At 45.0% G+C, this 24,669-nt stretch overlaps 1 protein-coding gene and 1 pseudogene across 2 annotated transcripts in view; one reads left to right on the top strand and one right to left on the bottom strand.

Moving 5' to 3' along the window:
* Positions 1 to 16,528, bottom strand: part of LOC136322284 (anillin-like) — an 85,331-nt pseudogene extending 68,803 nt beyond the window's left edge.
* Positions 1 to 24,669, top strand: part of SYK (spleen associated tyrosine kinase) — a 100,071-nt gene that overhangs the window by 2,748 nt on the left and 72,654 nt on the right. The window lies entirely within an intron of this gene.

Genomic DNA, 24,669 nt, shown 5'->3' with positions numbered 1-24,669 from the left:
TGAATGAATTTTTGCTTTTTCAACTTTAACTGTAATAGATTTTTTTTCTAACTACCCCCTAACACCCTATCTTCATTTATTTGCAAGTTTTAACATTCTCTTATACTTTCAGAATGGTTTAGCTGTAAAAGAGTGAAGAAGAAACTTAGGAATTTAGGCATTTGGGGAGAATTTCTCTTAAATAAAGTCTATATACTTTATTTTTCTGTAAAGTTAATTAATCGAAAGGCAGAGTCTTAAAGAGAGATTGGAGCTCCCTGGCCGGTTGGCTCAGTGGTAGAGCGTTGGTTTGGCGTGCAGAAGTCCCGGGTTCAATTCCCGGCCAGGGCACACAGGAGAAGCGCCCATCTGCTTCTTCACCCCTCCCCCTCTCCTTCCTCTCTGTCTCTCTCTTCCCCTCCCGCAGCCGAGGCTCCACTGGAGCAAAGATGGCCCGGGCGCTGGGGATGGCCCCTCGGCCTCTGCCCCAGGCGCTGGAGTGGCTCTGGTTGTGACAGAGCGAAGCCCAGGAGGGGCAGAGCATCGCCCCCTGGTGGACAGAGCGTCGCCCCCTGGTGGGCGTGCCGGGTGGATCCTGGTCAGGCGCATGCGGGAGTCTGTCTGACTGTCTCTCCCGGTTTCCAGCTTCAGAAAAATACAGAAAAAAAAAAAAAAAAAAAAAAGAGAGAGAGAGAGAGATTGGAATCAATTGCCTGTCTTATCTTATTCTTCTACTTTGATTTGAAGAGGTTTTATTTCACTTGGATAAGAGTTTTTACCTTTTTCAACAGAAATTGTGGAAGATTTTTAAAAATAAAAATAGGCTGATTAAATTTTGAAGGAAAGGTTGATTCATTTTGATATATTATCAGTGAAATTTTCTATTAGATTATAACTTTGTCTGACAGAGTTGTATAAATTTGAACATTTTTTGCCATTAATAATTATGTAAGTTTTGCCCTATGAATCTTGAAAGATGGTTGAATTAAAATCAAGCATAATCAAATTTAGCCAAGGCAATAGATAATAGAAAGAAGAACATTTAGTTTATGTTACAGTAGATATAACAAATCAAAAACGACTCTCTCTTGATTTCTTGATTTCTTGGAGAAAGCAGGAACTTATCTTCAGTGGGGGATGAGAGTGGGAAGGTAGGAACAATTTAGACTATCGGTGATGTCTCATTGACAAAGGAGAGTACAGAAAGCTTTTCTGAAGGGCTGTGTCTGGTGAGTAGCATCCTCTGTCCCGAGGGCACCAGCTTTGAAACTGGAGTCCTTGCTTCTAAAGCTGGTGGCAGCAACCCCCGTGGCTGTGTTGGACCGCTGAAGAACAGCAGGATGTGATGCTGAAGATGCTGGCCTTCCAGACCAGACCAGCATGCTGAGTGTGACAGACCCTGGTCTGAGTGGAGGCTGAGCAGGCAGCTGGTCTACCAGGGGGGTGTGGGCTGGTGTCAGGAAGTGAGATCCCCGCCTGGATGCAGTCAGGGCTGGCAGTGGGGAGAGAGTGGAAGAGAAACTGAAGGTGGCAGCGGCTCAGGAGAGGCCTGAAGCGTTGGTTTCTTCAGTTCTCCTCTCAGTGGCTACGAAGTGCATTTAGGTGTCCAACAAGTGACCTTCTACTTTCTCACTCCATCTGTTTGTCTTCCTTCTGCCCTGGCCAGTCTGATTAGTTTATTAAATCTGTTTCTGTTGAGTTGTCGTGGAGATATTTTAGTATGATCAAAGTTAATTTTTCTGTTCATTTCATTTTCATTGATAACAATACATTCTTATCCGGAAGGATCACTCCCCATAAGCAATCTTTTAAATTTTTTTGCTGTTACTTCTTATGGAGTTCTCCTCCTTATTTTCTTATAATATGCTTATTTTCTTATGTTTGGATGGATCAGTTTTAGACAGGGGCTGCTGACTTCCTGGACTGAGATGTGAGCCGTGGCCGTCCTAGACATTTCACGGGCAGGACTGTCATTCTGGAAGGCGGATAGGGTGCCACTGGGTGTTTACTTCATTGTGATGGTGTTTACCCCTGGATCAGAGGCGCCACGCCATCTGTCAGTTCCACTTCTCTCTCTTCGTTTCTGGGACCCTCCGTCTCCTTGCTGCGGCCTGACGGCTGCTCCTCAGTCTCGCTGCACACCTACGAATAACTGAAGCGTGTTTGGGGCAGTTGGTTGACTAGATACATTTCCTGCAAGTTACTTACTAGTCCCTTTACTTGACCCTTTGGGGTCTTAACATACCTCTTACTAACACCCACATACATTTTACCTGTTGTAAATCCATTGTCATAATTGCTGAAAGCATTTTCCCAAACTACTTATGTCTATGGTTATTTATCTATTTGTAGCATAGAACTTTTATGATCTCTTCCATCAGCATATATTCAGACTCGTATCAATGAAAGATTATTTTTAACTCCAGGTTAGCAGTGGGTGTCTCCATTCAAAATTAGTCTCAGTATCACCTCTGTATTTGTCAGACACTGATGTTTTAGGGTCGGAGTGATGGGAACTTGTACTTTCCTAAGAATGTTGAGTCCAGGGCTCTCCTCACATGGTGGCTTGGATGACCATGACTTCAGCCAGGTGCAGGGCAGTTTTCAATGTTATTCCTCAGGGAGCTTCTTTTCTCAAGTAGTGTGAAACACTGGGCAGAGCAAAGTCACATATGGAGGGATAAGCACAGATAACTCAGCAGAATTCTTCAGAGCCACTAGGCAGTATGTGCAGAGGGGACAGGCGTCGGTGTGTTCTCTCACACCTCTGCGGCCATGGGGTACATTGGGTCTCGGAGCATCTTGGGGCCCAGAACTCCTAAAGTCTACTTTCGGGAATACCGGGTGACCTTCCCCTGCCCTGTATAAGGTTCTCAGACTTTGCTTGGGTAAAGGCAGAATGGTGTGGTGAACTTGATCTTATATGCTAAAGATATTTTAGTCATATGATTGCTATAATGCCTCACATTTACTGAATATTTTTCTTGGCAGTGGTTGAGAATAAGGATCTACATCTTAATTGGGGTCAAATCCACTCTCTTAGTCTTTGTAGATAGGACAGTCACAGGTTTCACAGTGATGCCGGTGGTGACCACGTGTGCAGTTGCCCGTACCTGGCCTGTGGTTAGAACTGATGTCACTATCACAGCCTCTCACAGGTGGGCGGCTCTGGGAATCTGCTCCTGCAGTCTGACCAAACAGGTCATCAGTAAGTACCATTTCTAAAGTTTCTCTGGCCTCCAAGGTGAGGGAACGATTCCATCATTTTCTTTTTGAAAAGTGTTAAATTACATAACTGAGGCACAAGTGCAGGTTTGTTTTAGTGAAGACTTCAGATATGACAGGCAGCAGTAACCCTCTTGTTGACCACTGCCCTCCTCCCCAGCCCCCCCCCACTATGGTGGGGGCAGTTGGGGTATTTTTTCCCTCTTATTTATTCTGTGTATAAATGGTGTGTATCTTCAGAAGATATAATCTTGTGTGTGTGTGTCTGTGTATGTGTGTTCTTAATACTAATTTCATTCTGAACTTTCTTTTTTCTCAATCAACAACAACATGCCAGGGTTGGGGGAGCCCTTCTTCTCAGTGATTGTGGTGTTTTATTCCACAGAATGGGAAGTCTCAGATAGTGACAGGCGTGAAAGGGTTTTCCCTAACTCTGACATTACACGTGGAGCTTCAGTGGAGCATGTCTTTCATCCTTTCCCTCTCCTTTGTCCTTTACATTGTGTTGCATGAAACCATCAGATTAATCTTTATGTGGAGAAAGATCTTCAGCTCTTTCTCTCCTGTCATTCAGTCCATCCTTCATCTTTCACATTGTAGCAAGCAGGTGGTTAACTTCCAAGGGCCATAACTCATTCTTTTATTATTATCTTTTTAATGATACACGAGGCTCTTGGTTTTTATTGCTGGTTCCAGTGTGGACATTCTCTTGCTGCTCCCTGACTTTGTGTCCTTTGACATCGGCTCATCTGCTCATTCGATATTGCTCCTTCATGGTCTTAGCTTTCCTGGTCTGCTTGGTATTTCACCCCACCCTAGGGCTGGTCTCTGTTTTGGGGGGACATGCCCTGGAAGTTAGTCTTTTAAGGCTGCATCTGTTGTGGGGCTCTCTCTTAGCCTGCCCCCCATGAGAGAGGAGGCAGGTGAGATGTGCACAGGGTACTTTGAGCCAGGAACCAGTGTGTGGGTGCAGGGGCTCCTGGTTCTTTGCAGAAGCAGCCATGCCCTACCTCTACACAAGAAGGTCTGTTCTGTTGAGGGCGTTCTGTTACTCTTAGGGTATCCCCAGCTGAGGGTTTGGAGAGGGCTTGGCTGTTCCTACCCACGCCACCCCAGGGCTTTGTCCTCTCTAAGGATTCCCCCACCTCACAGTTGTCCCCTGGCTGCGCTGGGCTGTGATACCCCCCTTCAGTTTGGGCCCCTGTGGCTTTGTGTCCCTCGGGTATCAAGATCATTTCCAGTGTCCTGGCAATGTGCTTCCTTTGCTCCCCAGAGTGGTTATGGGTTTATAGTCTGTTATTTTAATACTGTTTTTCTTCTTTCTCTGCATTTATAGTGGCTGCATATGCTTGAAGCGGAAGTCCGCCACTTCCTTTTTTGTTTTTTTAGCAACACCAATCAGCTGATGGCCATAGCTGTGTGAGGGAAGTGACAGTGAGGAGGAGGGAGAGGATCTGGCTAGACCAGAAATGGGTCCCAGCACTGGGGCTTCTCCGGTCTTCTCTGTTGTCCTTGGAGCTGGGAACAGGCAGAAGGTGTGTCTGGGCAGTATTGTCAAGACCATTCTGATTTTTAGGAAATTGCCCATGCAGAGTCATTAACTTCTTAGCAGCATGTTTAAGGATGCAATGTTGGAGGCAGAAGTGATCCTGCAACCATCTCATCCAACCTGGTGAAAAGCAGTGAGACTCATAATGTTGCTTTCATTCGAACCCTCAAATCTAGGTGTTTCTAGTTCAGAACCAGAATTCATATCCACTACTCTAATAAAAAGTGAAAGGCCAGGCCCTAGCCAGTTGGCTCAGTGGTAGAGCGTTGGCCCGAAGTGTGGATGTCCTGGATTCAATTCCCAGTCAGGGCACACAGGAGAAGCAACCATCTGCTTCTCCACCCCTCCCCCCCCCTTTGCTCTCTCTTTCCCTCTCTCTCTCTTCTCCTCCTGCAGCCACGGCTTGATTGGTTCAAGGGTATTGGTCCCAGTTGCTGGTGATAGCTCCATGGAGCCTCTCCTTCTGGTGCTAAAAATAGCTCAGTGCAAGCTTGGCCCCAGGTGGACAGAGCATTGGCCCCAGATGGGGTTGCCAAGTGGATGTTGGTCAGGGTACATGCGGGAGTCTGTCTCTATCTCCTCTCCTCTCACTTGGAACAGAAGAAGAAAAAAGAGTGAAAAAAAGAATCTGCTGTTGCGCTTAGTACTAAGAAGACGTGTTGTCACATCGGCGGACCTGGGGAACACTGAGCAGGCTGTGTGCAGCTGTGAGCTCAGTGTGACTTATCGGTTTCATGCTTTCACCAGTAGCTCTAGAAAACATAATTTATCCTCATAGCTTTGTGTTGAAGAATTAAGTAAATCCAATAATGACTTGGACGAAAAAGTTCTGAGTCAGTGAGAGGGTCTTATGACAGCGTCTCCTCAGCACAGATGAAGCCTACTCCCCAGCTTCCTGTCCCAAGCGAGTGGAGTACTGTGAGAAGCCAGTGCAAAGGGGTGCACCAGGCACTCGCAGTGGGCACGGCTGGCCTTCCCCAGCTGGCCTGCAGGTCCATGGCTCTCCCCACACAGGGAAGAATGGCTGCTCCCTGCGCACATCACTGTCACAAGGGTTGGCAGTGGCAGTGTCAGCGCCAGGTGTCTTTAAGTATTGGAATAGGGCAGGGCAGAAAGCACGGTTTGAAATTCATCTCCCTTCCATGGGGACATGTGTGACGTGAGTAGAATTTCAGCCGACATGTATCCCCTCACAGTCCCAGAGGCTGGGAGACTGAGAACGTGGGTCAGGAGGGCTCCCTCTTCCACAGCCTCTGTGTGGCTCGTGGGTGGGTCTTCTCCTGCATCTGCACATCCTCTTCCCTCTGGGCGGGCCTCTTCCTAATTTCCCCTTTTTATAAGGACATCAGTCTTATGGGTTAGGGCCCATCCTAATGACCTCATTTTAACTTAGTCACCTCTGTAAAAGCTCTGTTTCCAAATAGAGTCCCATTCTGAGGTATGTAGGTTAGGAATCTAACATATGGCTTTAGGAAATGTGACAATTCAGCCCACAACAGGTGGTCTTGCAGTGCATGACCAAGAGCTATCTTTGCCAGCTAACATGGGCGTCAGATGGTTAGGGAATGCTGTATATGTGAACACCAAACAAAACTGAGCTGGCTGAAATGCCTAAGATTCAAGCTTTTTTCACCTTAGAGCAACAAAAATAAAAATGCATAATAAATAAAAAAATTAAAATTAAAGGAACTTATAGGAAGACCAGGCAAAAAAATAAAAAATAGAGGTGATAAGGAAAGACAAATTCTACAAGACCTAAGGCAAAGTTACACCATAGAATGGACCAACAGATCCAGGTTGTATGTGGAAAGTTATTGCAAGGTGAGGGTGGCATTTTTCAGCAGTCAGGGAAAGAAGAATGGGTCATTATTAATAATGGTCTTGGGCTAATAATCTGGAAAAACATAAAACTTTGCTGTTTATACCAAAATAAGTTCCAGGTTAAACAAAGATTCAAAATATAACAGTGAAATCATGAAAGTCTTAGAGGAAATTTTAGGTTCATTTTTAAATAATTGTAGCATGAAAAAGACCATTCTAAATATGGTAGAAAATATGAAATCATCGTAGAAAAAAGATTGATGAGCCTGATTCCCTAAAATTTTTTTTAGGTTTTATTTATTGATTTTAAGAAAGAGAAGAGAGAGAGAGAGAGAAAGCGAGGGGAGGGGGGAGAAGCAGGAAGCATCAAATCATAGTAGTTGCTTCCTGTATGTGCCTTGACCTGGCAAGCCCAGGGTTTCAAACCAATGACCTCAGAGTTTCAGGTCAATGCTTTATCCACTGCGCCACCACAGGCCAAGCAATTCTCTAAAATTTTAAGCAACTTTCCACTGAATGAAAACTATATATAAATAAATAAGTGGGGAAGAAGTATAAGATATTTATTTTTAATGCCTGTGGCAAAGTGTCAATACACTTAACATGCAGTGAGTTCTTTCAGATCAGCGAGAAAAATATACACAGGCTAATAGAAAAATTGATCAAGGACAGTGAAAAGCAGTTAAAGTTGCAGATGCAGCGTTGGAGGGTTTGCAGTGTGACGAGGTGTGGGGAAAGGGACACTCTGAGGAGTGGGCACCAGCACAGCTGCTCGGCAGAATCTCCTGAAATTTAAAATGTGCATGTACTTTGAATCAACAATTTTATTTTTAGGAACTTGTTACACACATAAATTGACAAAGGTGGAGAAATATATGCATGCAGTAATTTATTGCAACATTTTATTTTGTAATAGTAATAAAAAGAAGGAGAAAGGAGAAGGAAATGCATGTCCATGGGGGGCTGTTGAACTATGGCATGTCCATGCAGTGGAATCCCATGTGGTCTTTTTAAAAGTGCAGTCTTTGTGAATCAAAATATAAAGATGTCCAAGTCATATTTAGTTAGAAAGCAAGACATAATATATATATATATATATATATATATATATATATATATATTTTTTTTTTTTTTTTTTTGAGAGAGAGAGAGAGAAAGAGAGAGAGAGAGGCAGGGAGAGGGAGAGACAGGAACTCTGAGCTGCTCCTGTGTGTGCTCTGACCAGGGAATCACACTGGCAATGTCCAGGCTCCGGGACGACACTCCAACCAACCGAGCTATCTGGCCAGGGCTTAATTTTTTTTTTATTGATTGATTGACTTTTTTAGAGAGACAGAGAGAGGAAGAGGGGGGGAGGCGGAAGGGAGACATTCATTTGTTGTTCCATTCAGTAGTACATTCACTGGTTGCTTCCCATGTGTGCCCTGACTAGGGAGCGAACCCACAACCTTGTCATTCCGGGATGACACTCTTAACCAACTGAGCTACCCAGCCAGGGCCAAGATGTAATATATTTTTAAAAAACATATATATGTTCTTAATGAGTAGACTACAGTGAATTGTTATTTACTACATACAGATAAAGGGCTGCATATACAGATTGTGTGTGTGTGTGCATGTGTGTATGTGTGTGTGTGTGTGTGTGTGTATACATGCAAAGAGAGCTCTGGAAGCAAAGGTACCAAACTGTGAGCAGCAGCTGGGGGGGGGGGGGCGTGCAATGGAATCAGTTTAGAGAAAAAGGTGAAGTGTGCATTTTTACTCTGCACACAGAAGTTTGCGGTGATTGTAATAAAGTAGGAATCCTTACCTGGGGTGGAGGGAGTGAATAGGATGAGGCCAGAAAGAGAACTAATTTAGAACAAGGCATCCACTACAGCTGCTGGGACCAGCCTGTGTCCAAACAAGGACTTCGGCTGGGAGAAGGGGTGATGCCCGGGTTGTGCAGCCAGGTTCTCCAGCTTGCCTGCACATGGCCATCACCCATGCTGGTCTCACCCTCTGGTGCACAGGCTGCCTCCCCAGATTCTCATGCAGTGTGGCCTGTACCTTGCCCTTGGACTTTAATTATTAAGGCTTCTCACCACCTCCCCTCAAGTGCAGCTGCCATGGTGAGAACCACTGGTTTAGAACTAGTTAGCAGGGTTTTATGGCATACAAACACATCTTGAAGGCCAATTTCCACCAAATTTGAATTTCTCGGTGTGTGGGTATAGGGGCAGCTGTGTGTGCTTGGATTTCAAAGACAGTGGGTGTGTTAGTTGTTAAAATTATGTGTGGGGAGGGAGGAATGAAAGAGGGGGTGGAAGGGAGATTGAAGGAAAGAGACACCAAGACAGAGACAGAGAGATTGAGAGAGAGAGGGAGACAGGAGATTGAGAGAGTGGTGTTTTACAGTGTGGACTCTTCTTTCGGAACCTGTATTTACGGGTCAGGATGTCTGTTCAGAGGAGACCCCCTTCCCCCCCAAGGGTGAACAGCCCTGTGTTCTCAGCACACAGTGTGAGACCTGCAGGAAATGAACGGACATAAAGTGATTCTGAGAGGAAGAATGTGTGCAGGGGTCTGACAGAAAAACCCACCTGTGACAGTTTCCACACAGGATAGTTTGTGTGGTTCCCATCTCTAAGAACAGTGTTTAACTTTAGCATTTCCCCATTTCACGTCTTTTCTGCTGGACAGTTTGCTGTCTCACTGATTCAGTTGCTCTCTGGACTGACAGTGGGACCGTGGTTTCTTGGTATGTGTGGCTTGACTTCTGGGCCTTTGGGGCTGCAGCAGGTCGTGACCTGAGGGCCATTTTGGGATGCTCTGTAACTGTGTCCACCCTGACTCTATGTACACACACACACACACACACACACACACACACGGGAACACCGTGCAGCCCTCACATGGGGAGCCCCAGAGCTCATCCATGCACCTGTGTTTATATTTTGTAATAAAAGTTTTAGGAGCAGGGCCTTGACCTATAAACGTCTAGTCCTGAAAAAGTGGCTCTAAAGCCCCTCTCAGGGTGAAGGCAGTGGGGGAAAGAGGGCAGGCATGGTTGGCAGAAGCAAAGCAACCAAATAGCTCTGGATCCCATTATGTGTTTAAAGGGCTTAGGCTCTGGCAACCTCACCTGCAAAATGGGACTTCAGATGCCTGCCCGGAGTGGGTGGATGGGGCGTGGAGCTCTGAGACACGCGGAGCAAAGCACTGAGCAGACTGGCGTGCAGGGGGGAGGGAGAGGCCCCTACAAGGGTGGTTGTGGTCGGCTGCAGGAGTTCAAGGAACTGAATAACCTCTGCTACCTGGGGATTGAACAGCATGGGTGGGTTAAGGACAAAGTGATTTTAGAAGACTTAGTGGGGGGGGGGTCACAGAAACATACCAGCTCTTACCCAGCTGTGCCACTTGACCCTGAAGCAAGTCTGCTCCCCAGCGATGCATTTGGGAACCCTGCTGGGTTTCAACAAGTAACGCCTGGGGACTGCTTTCCTCAGATGTCTCCTGTGTCCAGTCACTGGACATGGACACACCTCCCCAGGGATCGTGGCATCACCCTGACCTTTCCTGAAGAGATATTATTTTGGGTCTGGTCATGCACTTTAATGTCCAGCTGGAGACCATGATGTAGGAATTCTGTGTGCTCCCAGTATGATGCCTTCTTGGCGCATGTCGGCACTCATGAAGTGCCTTCCTTGTATTTCAGATCACATGTGATTTGGACACAGTTAACTAGATATTTGGAGTAGCATGTGTCTCTCCTTAATAAAAAGAAAACCTAGAACCATCACATTTGGCCCAAGTAGGGGAAGTGTTAGAAAGGCAGAGGTATCTGGACCACACAGCCTGTTCCTCGGGTGAACTTGAAGGATCCCTTTTGTCGACCTGCAGCCCCATCACGCTGGTCCTACTCCACCTCGGACACCTAGCCCAGGTGAGGACAGAGGCCTCTTCCCAGCTTCCCTGCCAGGAATCCAATACTGTGCTATTCAGTACATGGCCACCAGCCACGTGAGGCCATTCATAGTCAGGTACTTCAAATTAAATAAAATTTGAACCTCAGTTCTCAATCGCACAGCTGCATTCTGAGGGCAGTCGCCGCTCATGGCCAGAGACTCCATGTAGGGCAGAGTGGAACAGTATTCTGGTCATCACAGCACAGCGTGGGGGACAGATCCAGATGTCATGTCATACCTGAGCCACACAGTGGTGCATCCTAAGGAGTTGGGGAGGGGAGGAAGCTTCTACCCTCTCCCACCCTTTCTAATCTCAATACCATAGCAGCGGCACCATAATGCTTGCCACGTGTCCACATGGAACCTGAGTATTCCCTTTTGCTTAAAGGCATCTGACCATGGGAAGTGAAGGTGGCACCCAGAGACCCCGAGTCTAGTCCTCAAGACCTGGCCTGACCCTTTGTAATGCCAGTGGTTGAGGCCCGGCAGGTCCACATTGGATTCAGGCTGACGGTAGAGAAACTATGGAGCCTGAAAGTCGTGGGCCATTCCCATTTATTAGAGTCTCGCAGTGGCAGGCAAGCAAACAGGCAGGGAAAACTGCTTCTCACAGCAGCAGGACAACAAACAGCAAAATGGCCTCTCGCAGTGGTAGGCAGGCATTCCTCCATCTGCGGACTGTACCTTGCTGAGGGCAAGCCCTATGCAGGGGTCTCCAAACTTTTTACACAGGGGGCCAGTTCACTGTCCCTCAGACCGTTGGAGGGCCGGACTATAAAAAAAACTATGAACAAATCTCTGTGCACAATGCACATATCTTATTTTAAAGTAAAAAAACAAAACGGGAACAAATACAATATTTAAAATAAAGAACAAGTAAATTTAAATCAATAAACTGACCTGTATTTCAATGGGAACTATGCTCTTCTCACTGACCACCAATGAAAGAGGTGCCCCTTCCGGAAGTGCAGCGGGGGCCGGATAAATGTCCTCAGGGGTCCGCATGCGCCCCGCGGGCCGTAGTTTGGGGACCCCTGCCCTATAGCCTTACTTAGGCTACACACACGTGGCTCTGCCATGTGCTCATGCACTAATCATGCAAAGTGCAAGTGAGCAACCCTAACACAGCTGTTTTCTCAATACCCTTTCATTCTCAACATAGTGACAGTCGCCTACTCAGCACAACAGCGTTCCACACACATGCACACCCAACATACAGAATCACGCACATGCACATACACGCGCGCTTCAGTCTGGCTCAAGGATGAGAACTGGAATGGTTCCCAGGTTTTCCCTGGAGCAGTCTAGTGGGCATCTGGTTCTGGAGGGCACTAATGAATGTGACCTTGGGTTAAGCACACTTGGTTCAGTGTGGTTTCTGAAAGAATAAACTAGTTTTTGTTCAAGAGGATTTTGTTAATGGAGGAACTTTAGTACTCATTAATTTCTCTGCAGCAAAAAGAAGTCCAACATCACTTTCTCAAAATGTTTGGGTTCCGAGGTGCTGTCCTTTTAAAGGAAGAGTCAGTGAGGCAATGTGCTCCTCATTAAGGCAAAATGAAGACAGTGTAATGCTTAGTGCTTGACCACATCTATTCTTTTTAATGCAAGAGAGCAAGGCTTTCATTTCTGAGAACATGTGCCATGTGCTCACAGAAGAACCCGGGGGGCGACAGACCCGAGGCAGCTGAGAGGTGGGTGCACTGGTGGGGCCTGTGGCCAGCAGGAGTGACACGGCCGACCTGTCATGTCAGCTGGAGCCCTGGCTTCTCCTCATTCTGGGCGGCAGCTGAGAAGGCGCACTTTGCTATCTCTGGAAGTCCAGCGCTGCTGAGTTTGGGGAAAGATAAAATACCACAGAGAAGCAGCTAGGAAGGTTTGCGAGTCATAGAGCTTCCTTTCATGACTCAACCCAACACCAGGAAGTGGAGCAACACATGCACCCTTCCTCCAGCTGGCCTCGGGCATGCGCCGTTGGCACGAGGAGACCTCCACCTGAGTGACCATTAGCCAGCAAAATCAGAATGTCTCAAAATTTGTGTTTGTGTGTGTATGGTGGGGTATTTAACTAAAACTGTTTTCTTGAATGATGGTTTTACTATTCCTTCCTTTAATTTCTATGTGAATTTTTTTTTTAAGTGAGAGGAGGGGAGATACAGAAACAGACTCCAGCATGTGCCCTGACCAGGATCCACCTCGCAACCCCCACCTGGGGCCAATGCTTGAACCAACTGAGCTATCCTCAGCACCAGGGCCAACACTTGAACCAATTGAGCCACTGGCTGTGGGAGAGGAAGAAGGAGAGAAGTCAGAGAGAGAGAAAAGGAGAAGCAGTTGGTCACTTCTCCTGTGTGCCCTGATCAGGAATTGAACCTGGGACATCCACATGCTGGGCTGATGCCCTATCCACTGAGCCAACAGGCCAGGACCGAAAAGTCCTCTTTTACTTCTGGACATTCACTTTAATTAGTCTGAACATATATTCCATTCTTTTATTTAAATTACCTACCTCAGGGACATTCACCGTGCATATTTTGGATCTCCTTTGTCCTGGTATTTTTCTGTTGAATTTTTTCACTCTTCATTAATTCCATTTCATTTTTCTCAAGTTATTCCTTCCTGTCCACCATGTTCTGTACAGTTTAATGTCTGTTCTCTTTTGCTGTTGAAACAACACCATTGTTTCTTTCCTGTGTTGGCTCTTGATCTCTGCCAGCCTATTCATGATGACTGTCTGCCTCCCCTCTCATCCCCTGACTTAGGCATTTCTGGTTGCAGCTATTGTTTTCTCAAAGCCGAGTTCTTTGACTTCATGGCTGCATGTGTGGTCTTGATTTCATCTGCCCCTTGGGACGGAATGGTTTTCTGGCAAATATTTTTTTATGCAATGCATGTTTCAGCTGTTGCTTCTCCCCTTTTATTTAGTGTCATTGCATAGAATTTGGGGCAGGCTCCTCATCTTGGACATGACTCATATTCGGAAGCAGCCCAAGATGGGTTCCAGCCCAGCAGAACACTTTCCTCATTCTCTCTGATGTCGTGTGCGTGTGACAGAGAAGGGGCTGGTTCAATGGTCATTTCTTCTCAGGGAGGCTGCTGGCCTCCGCTTGCCCTTCAAGAGCATGCTGGCCTTCCCGGTGCTGTGGCTTCGTCTGAGGTCTGCGGCGGCCCCTGCCTTGACCGTCATCCCTGAGGGTCTCCGTGCTCCCAGCTCCAGCATTTGCTGCACGTGGCTCTGTGGACCTTAGGTTTGGACTGAGAGGTGTCCACCAGGCCCACAGCTGCTCTCTCTCTTGTTCTCATGGCGGGCAGTTTCGGTGAAGATGGCGTTATGAAACATTTACTCTGTCAGCACCCAAGCTATCTGATATTTTGATATTTATTTTAGAGAATCCCTTAGAGTCTTTGGTATTTTTGTTGAGCAACTAAGTGTCTGCAGAAACAGGAAAAAAACACAGAACAACTTCGAAGTGGGCAAAAGAGCTCACACAGGCCTTGGCTTCTGTCAGCTTCTGTGCACCAGCGTGCTGACCAGGGCCATGGAGCTGCGGGTTCTCTGCTCTGTTCGCCTGTTCACTTCTGGTCCCCCTCCTGCCAGCGGCACAGCGCTAGGTGCTGGGGGCACAGCAGCAGCCAGCCCTGCTTCCTGCTCGTGCCCTGTGGACGGTCTGGGAGAAGGAAGGTGTGGAGCCAAGCCCCAGGCCTTCGTCACATGTGACCTCAATTACTCTCACAGCAACCAAGTTGTTTTTTTAAAAAAAAAAATTGGGGGGGGGGAGTACAAACAAGAGCAGTACCACTCATAATTCACAAGTGTTGCATTTCACCATTTTTGCCTTCATTTCACCTAAAAGAAGAACACCCTGAACAGGTGGCAGCTGCACCCTTTTCATGAAGAATAACCTGTCGAGGCCCAATAGCTGGTGAGAGCAGGGCTGAGGGCTGCTCTCAGGCCCCTCAGATGCAAAGGCTATTTGTGCTCTTTGGTTTTTTAAATGTCCATTTATTGATTTTAGTGAGAGAAGAAGGGTGAGACAGAGAGAGAGAAACAGGAACATTGATCTGTTTCTGTAGGTGCTCAGACTGGGGATCAAACCGGCAACCTCTGCACTTCAAGGTGATGCTCTAATTAACCAACCTATCCAGCCAGGGCAAGGTTGTGTATTTTATTACTTAGTAAAGAAAACCTATGTCTTTGACAGTACCAAGGAGCGTTTTGTTAGAGAGCAAACAAGCCCAAGGAGATATGCTTATCAGAGGCTGAGGCTCACTGAGATTTAAATTTTCCTACATCAGTATTGACTCACCCTTGTATTGATCTTTACAATAACCTATACTTCTCCAGCAAGGTCCCATCTGACCATTGTAGATGCCACTCAAAATGGGTAAATTATGAATCTAAGACCTACATTTAGCTCTCTTATGTAAGACAATGTTCAGTCCATTCTCAGTATCCACAGGTTTTGAATTCACCTACTCCTTAAAATTGACTTGAGGCTGCACCAGTCCTCCTGGTGCCCGCCTGGGCCTGTGGACACGCACAGAGTCACCTGAGTCACCAGGTGTGCAGACTCCCAGCTGTGGAACACCGGTGTGCTCTGCCCAAGTGTCCTTTTCAGGCCAGCCTAGTGCCACCCTTTTCGAATTTTTTGTGTTTTTTGTTAGTGATTTTGCTGTTTAAAATGACCCACAAGCATAGTACAGATGAGCTCAGATGCATTCGGGGCAGTATGGCCATAGACCTCACAAGCGTGGTACAAAGTGCCACTTAGGGTTTCTAAATAAAGGGGGTCATGACATGTCTCATGGGGAAAACATGTGTCAGAGGAGCCCGGTACATCCCTGAGCTATGTATGGTGCTGCTGACTGTGAGTTCAATGTTAATTAAGGAACAATCCATACTAAACAAAGTGTCTTTCAACAGAAACACACATAAAAAGAGGCTATGAACTGATTAGTCGATGAAAATGTAACCAGAAATTCTCAGGAACCTAAGTCTGTATTTTCCCAAGAAGCAAGGTCTCAGTGTTTATTAATTCAGTGTTCCAGATAGCGTAGTGGAACATAATTATCACAAATAATGAGAATTGACTGTTTTTGTTTATCCTTTCTTGTACAAAGCAAGAAAATGATTTTTAAAACGGAGTTAAATCTGTTTTTGTAAGAGATGTGACTTTGAAACAAATTGACTATTTTATGACGCAGTGCAAGTCCCTTAGCCTTGCATTTTGTATTCCTTTGTCAAGTTGGCAGGTTTGTCCTGAACTCTTCTTCCCTTGTGCCTGGCTCTCCTTTGGTACCAGGAGGGTGCAGTGAACAGGTGCACGGGTCAGATCACAAGCATCAGCTTAGAAGCGCTGTCATCACTTGATATTTCCATCTCATTGTGGTACTAAGCCCAGTGAGTTCTCAAAACAAGGCTCTCCTGCCTGACCTGTGGTGGTGCAGTGAATAAAGCATCGAGCTGGAACACTGAAGTCACCAGTTTGAAACCCTGGGCATGCCTGAAGGCACATATGAGAAGCAAATACTATGGGTTGATACTTCCCACTCCTGCTCTCCCCCCTCCCTTTTCTCAGCTCTCTAAAATCAATAATAATAATAAAAAAGAATCTTATAATTCTCACGCAAGTGTTTTTCTAATGAAAGAATAATTTTTCATAGCCAGTATTTCTAAATAAATGTCTTTCTCAGAGGCTGGCTTCACGGCCAGTCGACTTTCAACTTTGCAAGTGGAGACTGGTGATGATGGAATGCAATGCACACCCCCCAGGAAGTCCCCACAGCTCACAGCATTCAGACCCCCGGGTCACCCGACGCGTGGTCGCACAGGTTGCCGCAGAAGGCTGTCAGGGAGAAGCTCCTTCTGCAGAGCAGGTGGCAGCAGGCATTTCCTCCAGTGGGTCTGCACTGCATTAGGTAGCATGGGTGCCAGGGGACAGGTGCCCACCAGGAGGTGCCCAGGTCGCTGGCTACTCCGTGCATACACTGGAGGCAAAGCTTCCATGCCCCATCACAGAGACAGGCTTAATGCTCTGGTTTTTTATTGGATATTTATGGTTTCTTTAGTCCAGATGCACTCTATAAATTAGAGACCTTCTTTACTATGAGCAATCCTGCCCAGTAGTGGCGGGTACCACATAGCCAGGAGGAAGGGAAGGGTGTCCTCTGGCAGGACAGCACCTGCTCCTCATGTGCAATGTTGAGCCCAAGCCATTCATGTGAAGAAGCATATGTGTTCTTGGAGGTTTTAGTGAACAAAGTACCTTAGGTACCATTATAACAGCAGAGAATTCTTTTTCTTTATGGCTCTGTGGTTTCAAAGATTTTTCCACACTCTTTTTTTGGTCCTCTCTGTCACTCAGTGTGCACCAAGCAAGTCTGGGTCTAAGGTGTGGTGTTCACCCCACTTGTCCAGTAGTCTTCATAGGTCACTGGGCCAGCTGCAGTTGAGTGCCCATGGACTTACTCAGGGACACTCACACACTCAGAGTGGTGACCAATGGGACATGCTTTAAACTTGTTTTTAAAGCTCATAGTATGTAGGGTGAGTTTTATGATTTGTTTTATATTCTTGCATGGAAAAACTCAGATTTCTTTTTTTTTTTAAGTGTGAAGAGAGGTAATAGAGAGACAGACTTCTGACCGAATCCACCTGGCAACACCCCATCGGGAGCCAATGCTTGAATCAACTGAGCTAGCCTCAGCGCCCGAGGCTGACTCTTGAACCAGTTGTGCCACTGGCTGTGGGAGGGAAAAGGGAGAGAAGGTGGAGAGGAAGCAGGGGAGAAGCAGATGGTCACCTCTCCTGTGTTTCCTGACCAGGGATCAAACCCAGGATGTCCACACACTGGGCTGATTCTCTATCCACCGAGTAAACCAGCCAGAGCCAAAACTTGTATTTCTTATAATGAATATTTTCTAATATGCTAGGACATTGAGTAGTGTAATATCCATGTATGTAGTCATGACTTAAATGTAGTGTTTTGCCATATTTTAGTGAAGCATTTTTAACATAAATGACAGAGATCATAAAATTTCACCCATTAAACACTTCAATACAATGGTCCCTTATCTATCGCCAGAGTTAGGTTCCAGAACCTTCCACGATAGGTGAAAATCCATGAGGTAGCAACCTTATATTTATTTTATTATTTATATCATATATATTTTAAGGCTTTATTTTGATTTAATATTCTTTTAATATGTTTTAATTAATATTTTTATATTATTTTCAATTTTTTAGGCTAGAAAATGCTTATTTTACTGCAAAAATAATTAAAATAATAAATTTCTAAAAATACTTATATACCGCAAAATTCTGTGATATAGCGAAAAATCTGCAATACAAAATTAAATATATACAATTTAAAAATCTGCAAAACAGTGAGACCGCAAAAAGTGAACCATGATATGGTGAGGGATGACTATATACCTCTCTTTAAAGAGATATTGTGGCCCTGGCAGGTTTGCTCAGTGGTCAAGTATCAGCCCTGTTTGTGGATGTCTCGCATTTAATTCCCGGTCAGGCCACACAGGAGAAGCAACCATCTGCTTCTTTACTCTACCCCCTCTCACTTCTCTCTCTCTTTCTTCCCCTCCTGTAGCCATGGCTCAATTGGAGCGAGTTGTCCGTGGACGCTGAGGATAGCTCCATGGCCTCTGCCTCAGGTGCTGAGAAGAGCTCAGTTGCTGAGCAATGAAGCAACTCCCCAGATGGGCAGAGCGTCGCCCCCTAGTGGTCTTGCCAGGTGGATCCTGGTCAAGGTGCATGTGGGAGTCTGTCTCTGCCTCCCCTCCTCTCACTGAATAAAATATTTTAAAAAAATAAAGAGATATTGTAAGAACACAGTTATCCCCCCGACACAATCAGCATCAGGAGAACACGTGTAATTGTGGGATGACCCCTGAAGCAGCTAGACTGTAGAGGGTGGTGAAGAGGACATGTGAACCTGCCTTCCCTGGGTGAATGGATGATAAAATCTACATGAGGAGATCTTTCCCCGCTGAATAGTGAGGCAATGCAGAGTCGTCACCCGCCTGTTGTTGGTACACCATCCTCATCGCCAGCCCAGGGCATTAAACAGATGCCAGGCCACACTCTGGGAGCCCTTCAGGTGGCTTGGCCCCCATCCACTCTTTAAAGTGGGTTTTACAATCATCCTCAGTTTGTAGACGAGGCAACTGGGGCTCAACTCTGCAAGCAAGAGCAGCAGAACCAGTGTTTGTACACAGGGGACTCTACCTTGAGCAGAGACGAGACCATATCATAAACCACCTCTCCCACTCCACACACGCAGGCTCTCTGATTCTACAAGAGGGTTCTGCCTGGAATGAAGCATGGAACATGCAGCTAACCCTTGTGATGGCGAGAAAAGTGACTGTTGCCTTCACAGCACCAGGCCCTGCATTTTGTAGAGTCATTGTAGTTTTCTGGGTTCAGACCTCAAATTTTGTTAAAGGCTATGTGTAAGGAAAGAAGGAAGTGAAGATGATAAGGCCACAGTACCTCCAGGAATGTGGAACAAGGCTATGCTTAATTTTATTTTATTATTTTTTAAGTGAGAGGAGGGAAGATAGAGAGACAGACTCCCACATGTGCATGAACTGGGATCCTTATAGCAACCCCTGTCTGGAGCAGATGCTCGAATCAACCAAGCTATCCTCAGCACCTGAGCCTAATGCTCAGACCAACTGAGCCACTGGCTGTGAGAGGGGAAAAAAGAGAGAGATGAGGGGAGAGAGGGGAAGAAAAGCAGATGTTTGTTTGCTTCTCACGTGTGCCCTGACTGGGGATAGAACCTAGGATGTCCACAGGCCAGGCCATCCACTGAGCCAACTGCCAGGGCCAAGATTATACTTTATTAATTAGCCTAGTAGAAAGCAACACAAGTTAGGGTCTAAATAGGGTTATCAAGGTTTGCTAACTGTATTGCTTTGGGAGAGGGGGAGGTGAGAGTATAAAAAATAGATACTCTTCCCCATCTGCATTTCATACCATCATAAAAGCAGAGATCTAATAACTTGAAACAGAAGTAGTTTGGGTGCTCCGAAGGAAAGAATACAGAGAGGGTATGCACTGCATGTTAGAAGGTGAGCTCAGGGGCCCTGGAGGATGTGGGGCTCTCTCATGACCTGAAGTGAAACACGCTGGACAGGCCCTGAGCACCTGTGGCTGCCTTAGATTTGAGATGAGCAAGTGGGACTTGTCCGGAAGAGACTGCAGTCACATTTGAGTTACTGACTCATTCATTTATTATTCATTTGTCAAATGAACCAGATAATCCCAGAATCATTCATTTGTTCAGGTATACATTTGACATGATTATGGATCATCTATTATAGAATAATCATGTCTGGATCATGTATTCATTCTTTTACCTGACAGATACTTAAGGGCATTCTATTATAAAGTGGTTATCTCATTTAGAGGATCTATAGTATAGAGGACCTATACCTATAGAAAAACAAGGACGAGAACTGTGGCAGACTTCTCTTCACGAACAACACAAACCTGAATTGATCAGTGAAAGATTTTAAATGTTGAAGGTAAGAAAAAACAAGCACCAACCTAGAATCTTCTATCCAGCTAAATTTCCCTTCAAAAAGTGAGGAAAAAGTAAGACTTCTTAGACAAACTCTGAGACAATTTATCAGTAACTGACTGACCCTGTAAAAACAAACAGAAACTCTAAAGGAAAATGATATGGGTCTGAAACAAGGATCTATCTGAAGAAAGGAAGAGTATCAGAGAAGGAGAAAATGAAGATGAAATGAAAAAATTTATTTTTCTTATATTTAATTGATCTTAAAAGATAACTTTGATTAAAGCAACAGTTTATTGGTGATTATAGCATATCAGTAAATGAAGCAAATGGCAGCATCATCACGGAGGATGAGAGGAAGGAGTTGGAAATACTCTCCTATGAGGTACCCGTTCTGTATGTGGAGCAGTAGTGTGTTATCTGAACGTGGTATTTAGATTTTAAAATGTATATTATAAACTTCAGGGCAACCAATAATTTTTTTGTTAAATATGCTGCAGAGATATAAAATGGAATCATATGAAATGCTTGATTAAAACCAAAGAAAGCAGGAAAAAAAGGGGTGGGACAAAGAACAAATGCATTGAAAACATACTAGTTACTTAATGGTAAATATCAATCTAACTAAATCAATAACCATTTTAAATGTAAGTAGTCTAAGTACACTAATTAAAGCAGAGTTTGTCAAAGTGCATTAAAAAAAAAAACCCAAAAGACCCAACTATATGTTGCCTACAAGAAACCCTTTCTTTCTTTCTTTCTTTCTTTCTTTCTTTCTTTCTTTCTTTCTTTCTTTCTTTCTTTCTTTCTTTATTTTGTGACAAAGACTGGGAGAGAGAAAGAGGAAGGGGAGAGAGGAACAGACAGACAGGAAGGGAGAGAGATGAGAAGCATCAATTCTTCGTTACGGCACCTTAGAAGTTCATTGATTGCTCTCTCATATGTGTCTCTTGACTAGGGGGCTACAGCAGAACAAGTGACCCCTTGCTCAAGCCAGTGACCCTGGACTCAAGCTGGCGACCTCGGGGCTTCGAACCTGGGTCCCATCCCAGTCCAACACTCTATCCATTGCGCCACCACCTGGTCAGGCTAGAAACCCACTTTAAAAGTGGAGACACATATAGATTAAAAGTAAAAAGATGGAGAAAGAGACCCCATGCTGACATTAATCAGAAGGAAGTTGAAGTTAGCTATATTCATTTTACACAAAGCAGACTTCAGAAAGTGGAAGATTATGAGGGATAAGGAAGGGTGTTGTGTGACCCTAAAGGGAACAGTTATCCAGTGAGACATAATAACCTGAGGTGTGTGTGCACATATAGGAGAGAGTGAAAACACACGAGGCAAACACTGATAGACCGGAAAGAGAATAGACAGACGCACCATTATGATCAGAGATTTCTGTCGCCCTCTGCCAGGAACTGATAGGTTAGGTAGATGGAAAATCAGAAGGGTGTCAGTGGCCCGAGCAGCACTGTCAACTCACCTGACACTCATACTGTATTCAGCCCAATAACAGAAAAACACACCTTCTCCTCGGCTCTCATGAACAGTCACCAAGACAGAGCATGTTCTTGGAAAACATACATAAATAAACTTGAATAAAAATTCATACAAATTATGTTCTTTCAGACTGCAGTGGAATTAAACTGGAGTAGAGTAACAGAAAGAAAGCTATAAAATGCCCAAATATTTGAAAATCAAATAATTTAGAATTATGATAAATACTCTATGAATCAAAGAAGTATGAAGAAAAACTAAAAATATTTTGACCTGAATAGAAATAAAAATGCAGCTTATCAAAATGTGTGAGTTGCAGCAAAAGCAGTACTTAGGAGAAAATTTATAGCATTAAGCACATATATTAGATAAAAGGAAATTATAAAATCAACTCCCAGTGCTTTCACCTTAGGAAATTACAGGGGGAAAAAAAGAAAATTGAGCTTAAAACAAGAAGAAATAAAATAATTAAAATTATAGCAGAAATCATTGAAATTGAAAGCAAGAAATTTTTTTTTTTATAAAAAGGTAGTTCTTTGAAAAGATTGATAAAATCTCTAAGTCTTTTTAGCCAAAGTAAACAGGCAAAAAAAGACACCAATTAACAATATTAGAAATAAAAGAGAGGTCATCCTTACTTATCCTGTGGACATCAAAAGAACAATAGCAAATAGCAGAATACTGTGAACAATTCTGTATGCATAAACATGATAACTTAGGGGAAGCAGACCAATTCTTGAAAGATACAAACTACCGAAAACTCACAGAAGGAAAAGTAGCCTGAATAACCCTGCTTTTCGATTTAAATCAATAATTAAACCCCAGAGCACCATGCTCATATGGTTTCATTGGTGAGAATTATACCAGATGTTTAAAGAGGCAATTAGACTAATTTTCAACAATTTTCACATTCTGGAAATAGAAGCAGAGGGATGGAGACATCAGTATGAACTTGCATTTAGATGAAGGTAGATACCAACGGATACAGAGAAATATGTAATATGTGTGTACATATACAGGTCGGGTATACGCACATATATTTCCTTGCTCTGTCATGTCAGGGGGTCTGGAATCAATGACATCCCTGTGTCAATGAGCACATCGAGCACCCAGATCATGGTTCCTAAAACCACTCTTAATTAAAAAGTTAGAGAAGTGAGAGATGCTAGGACTAGAGCAATAAATATACAAGATACACCCAGAGGCCCTGGCCGGTTGGCCTAGTGGTAGAGCGTTGGCATTGCATGCACGAGTCCCGGGTTTGATTCCCGGCCAGGGCACACAGGAGAAGCACCCATCTGCTTCTCCACCCCTCCCTCTCTCCTTCCTCTCTGTCTTTCTCTTCCCTTCCCACAGTCAAGGCTCCATTGGAGCAAAAGTTGGCCCAGGCACTGAGGATGGCTCTGTGGCCTCTGCCTCAGGCACCAGAATGGCTCTGGTTACAACAGAGCAACGCCCCAGATGGGCAGAGCATCGCCCCCTGGTGGGCATGCCAGGTGGATCCCGGTCGGGTGCATGCGGGAGTCTGTCTGACTTTCTCCCTGTTTCCAACTTCAGAAAAATACAAAAAATAAAATAAAAATAAAAAATAAAAAAAGATACACCCAGAATGCCCTGTAGTGAGAGGAGTAAGGAAGTGCTCAGACACCAAACCTGCCACACGGGGCCTGTGTAAGAGGGACACAGGAGCCGCTGTCAGTGCTCCCAGTGACCGAGCTGGGACAGTTGGAGCAATAAAATAAAGTACTATTGGACTGGAACCTCTTGTATAAAATAAATACTCCTGAATTCTTATTTACATAAGTAAATGATCGAGTGGATAAAAGCATGGGGGAGAGCAAACTTTCTCCAGAAGAATTCCAAATAACTTAGGATGATCTTCACATTCAACATGCCTCTCCCCTCCTCAAGTGTGAGCTTGTAGTTTCTTTCTTCCAAAGAGGATGGGGTGGGGCAGCAACTCTCCAGTGGAGACCCTGACGGGCACCACCACTGCCAGGCATCAGAGATTGGCACCCACTGTAATAGCCATGTTGACACCATGCACCTTGATATGATGTGAGCAGAAGGACTCTTGATCTCTGTCATCTTCCTCCACAAACATGGAACCCAAGCCTAACCAGGAGAAAGATACCAGGCAAACTCCAGGTGAGGGACATTCTGCAAACTCCCTGACTAGGACTCCTGAAAAACACCCACTGCCACCAGTAGGAGCCTGAGAAGGCAGAGCAGCAGCATAAAATATAACATCCTGCCCTGGCTGGCTTGCTCAGTGGATAGAGCATCAGCCCAGTGTGCGAATGTCCCAGGTTTGATTCCTGGTCAGGGCACACATGAGAAGCGACCATCTGCTTCTCTCCCCCTTTCTCTCCCCCTTCTCTCCCTCTTCCCCTCCTACAGTCAGTGGTTCAATTGGTCCAAGTGTTGGCCTGGACACTGAGGATAGCCCAGCTGGTCCAAACATCGGCCCCATATATATATGACATCCTGAGTGGATTCCTGCAACAGAAAAAAAAGAGAGAGCCTAACCAGGCGGTGGCGCAGTGGATAGAGCATCAGACTGGGATACTGAGGACCTAAGTTTGAGACCCCGAGGTCGCCAGCTTGAGCACAGGCTCATCTTGTTTGAGCAAAGCTCACCAGCTTGGACCCAAGGTTGCTGGCTTGAGCAAAGGGTTACTCAGTCTGCTGTAGCCCCTCGGTCAGGGCACATATGAGAAAGCAATCAATGAACAACTAAGGTGTCACAACAAAAAACTGATGAATGATGCTTCTCATCTCTCCGTCCCTGTCTGTCTTTCCCTATTTATCCCTCTTTCTGACTCTCTCTGTCTCTGTAAAAAAAAAAAAGAAAGAAAAAAGAGAGAGAGATTTGGTAAAAAATAAAGACAAACAGAGAAAGTAATAAAGTATGGGTGTTAGTTAATAATGATGTGTCACTGTTGGCTCACTGATTGTGAGAAGTCTACCATAATAGTCTTGTAAGATGCTAATATTAGGGGAAACTGGATGTGGGGTATATGGAAACCCTGTACTATCTTCACAATTTTTCTGTAAATATAAATAAATTCTAAAGTTAAAAGTTTACTTGAAGAGTAGAGAT

This window comes from Saccopteryx bilineata, chromosome 2, assembly GCF_036850765.1.
Source record: "Saccopteryx bilineata isolate mSacBil1 chromosome 2, mSacBil1_pri_phased_curated, whole genome shotgun sequence".
Lineage (NCBI taxonomy): Eukaryota > Metazoa > Chordata > Mammalia > Chiroptera > Emballonuridae > Saccopteryx > Saccopteryx bilineata.
The sequence above is the reverse complement of the archived record's forward strand: the minus strand, read 5'-3'. Positions and strand labels throughout refer to the sequence as shown.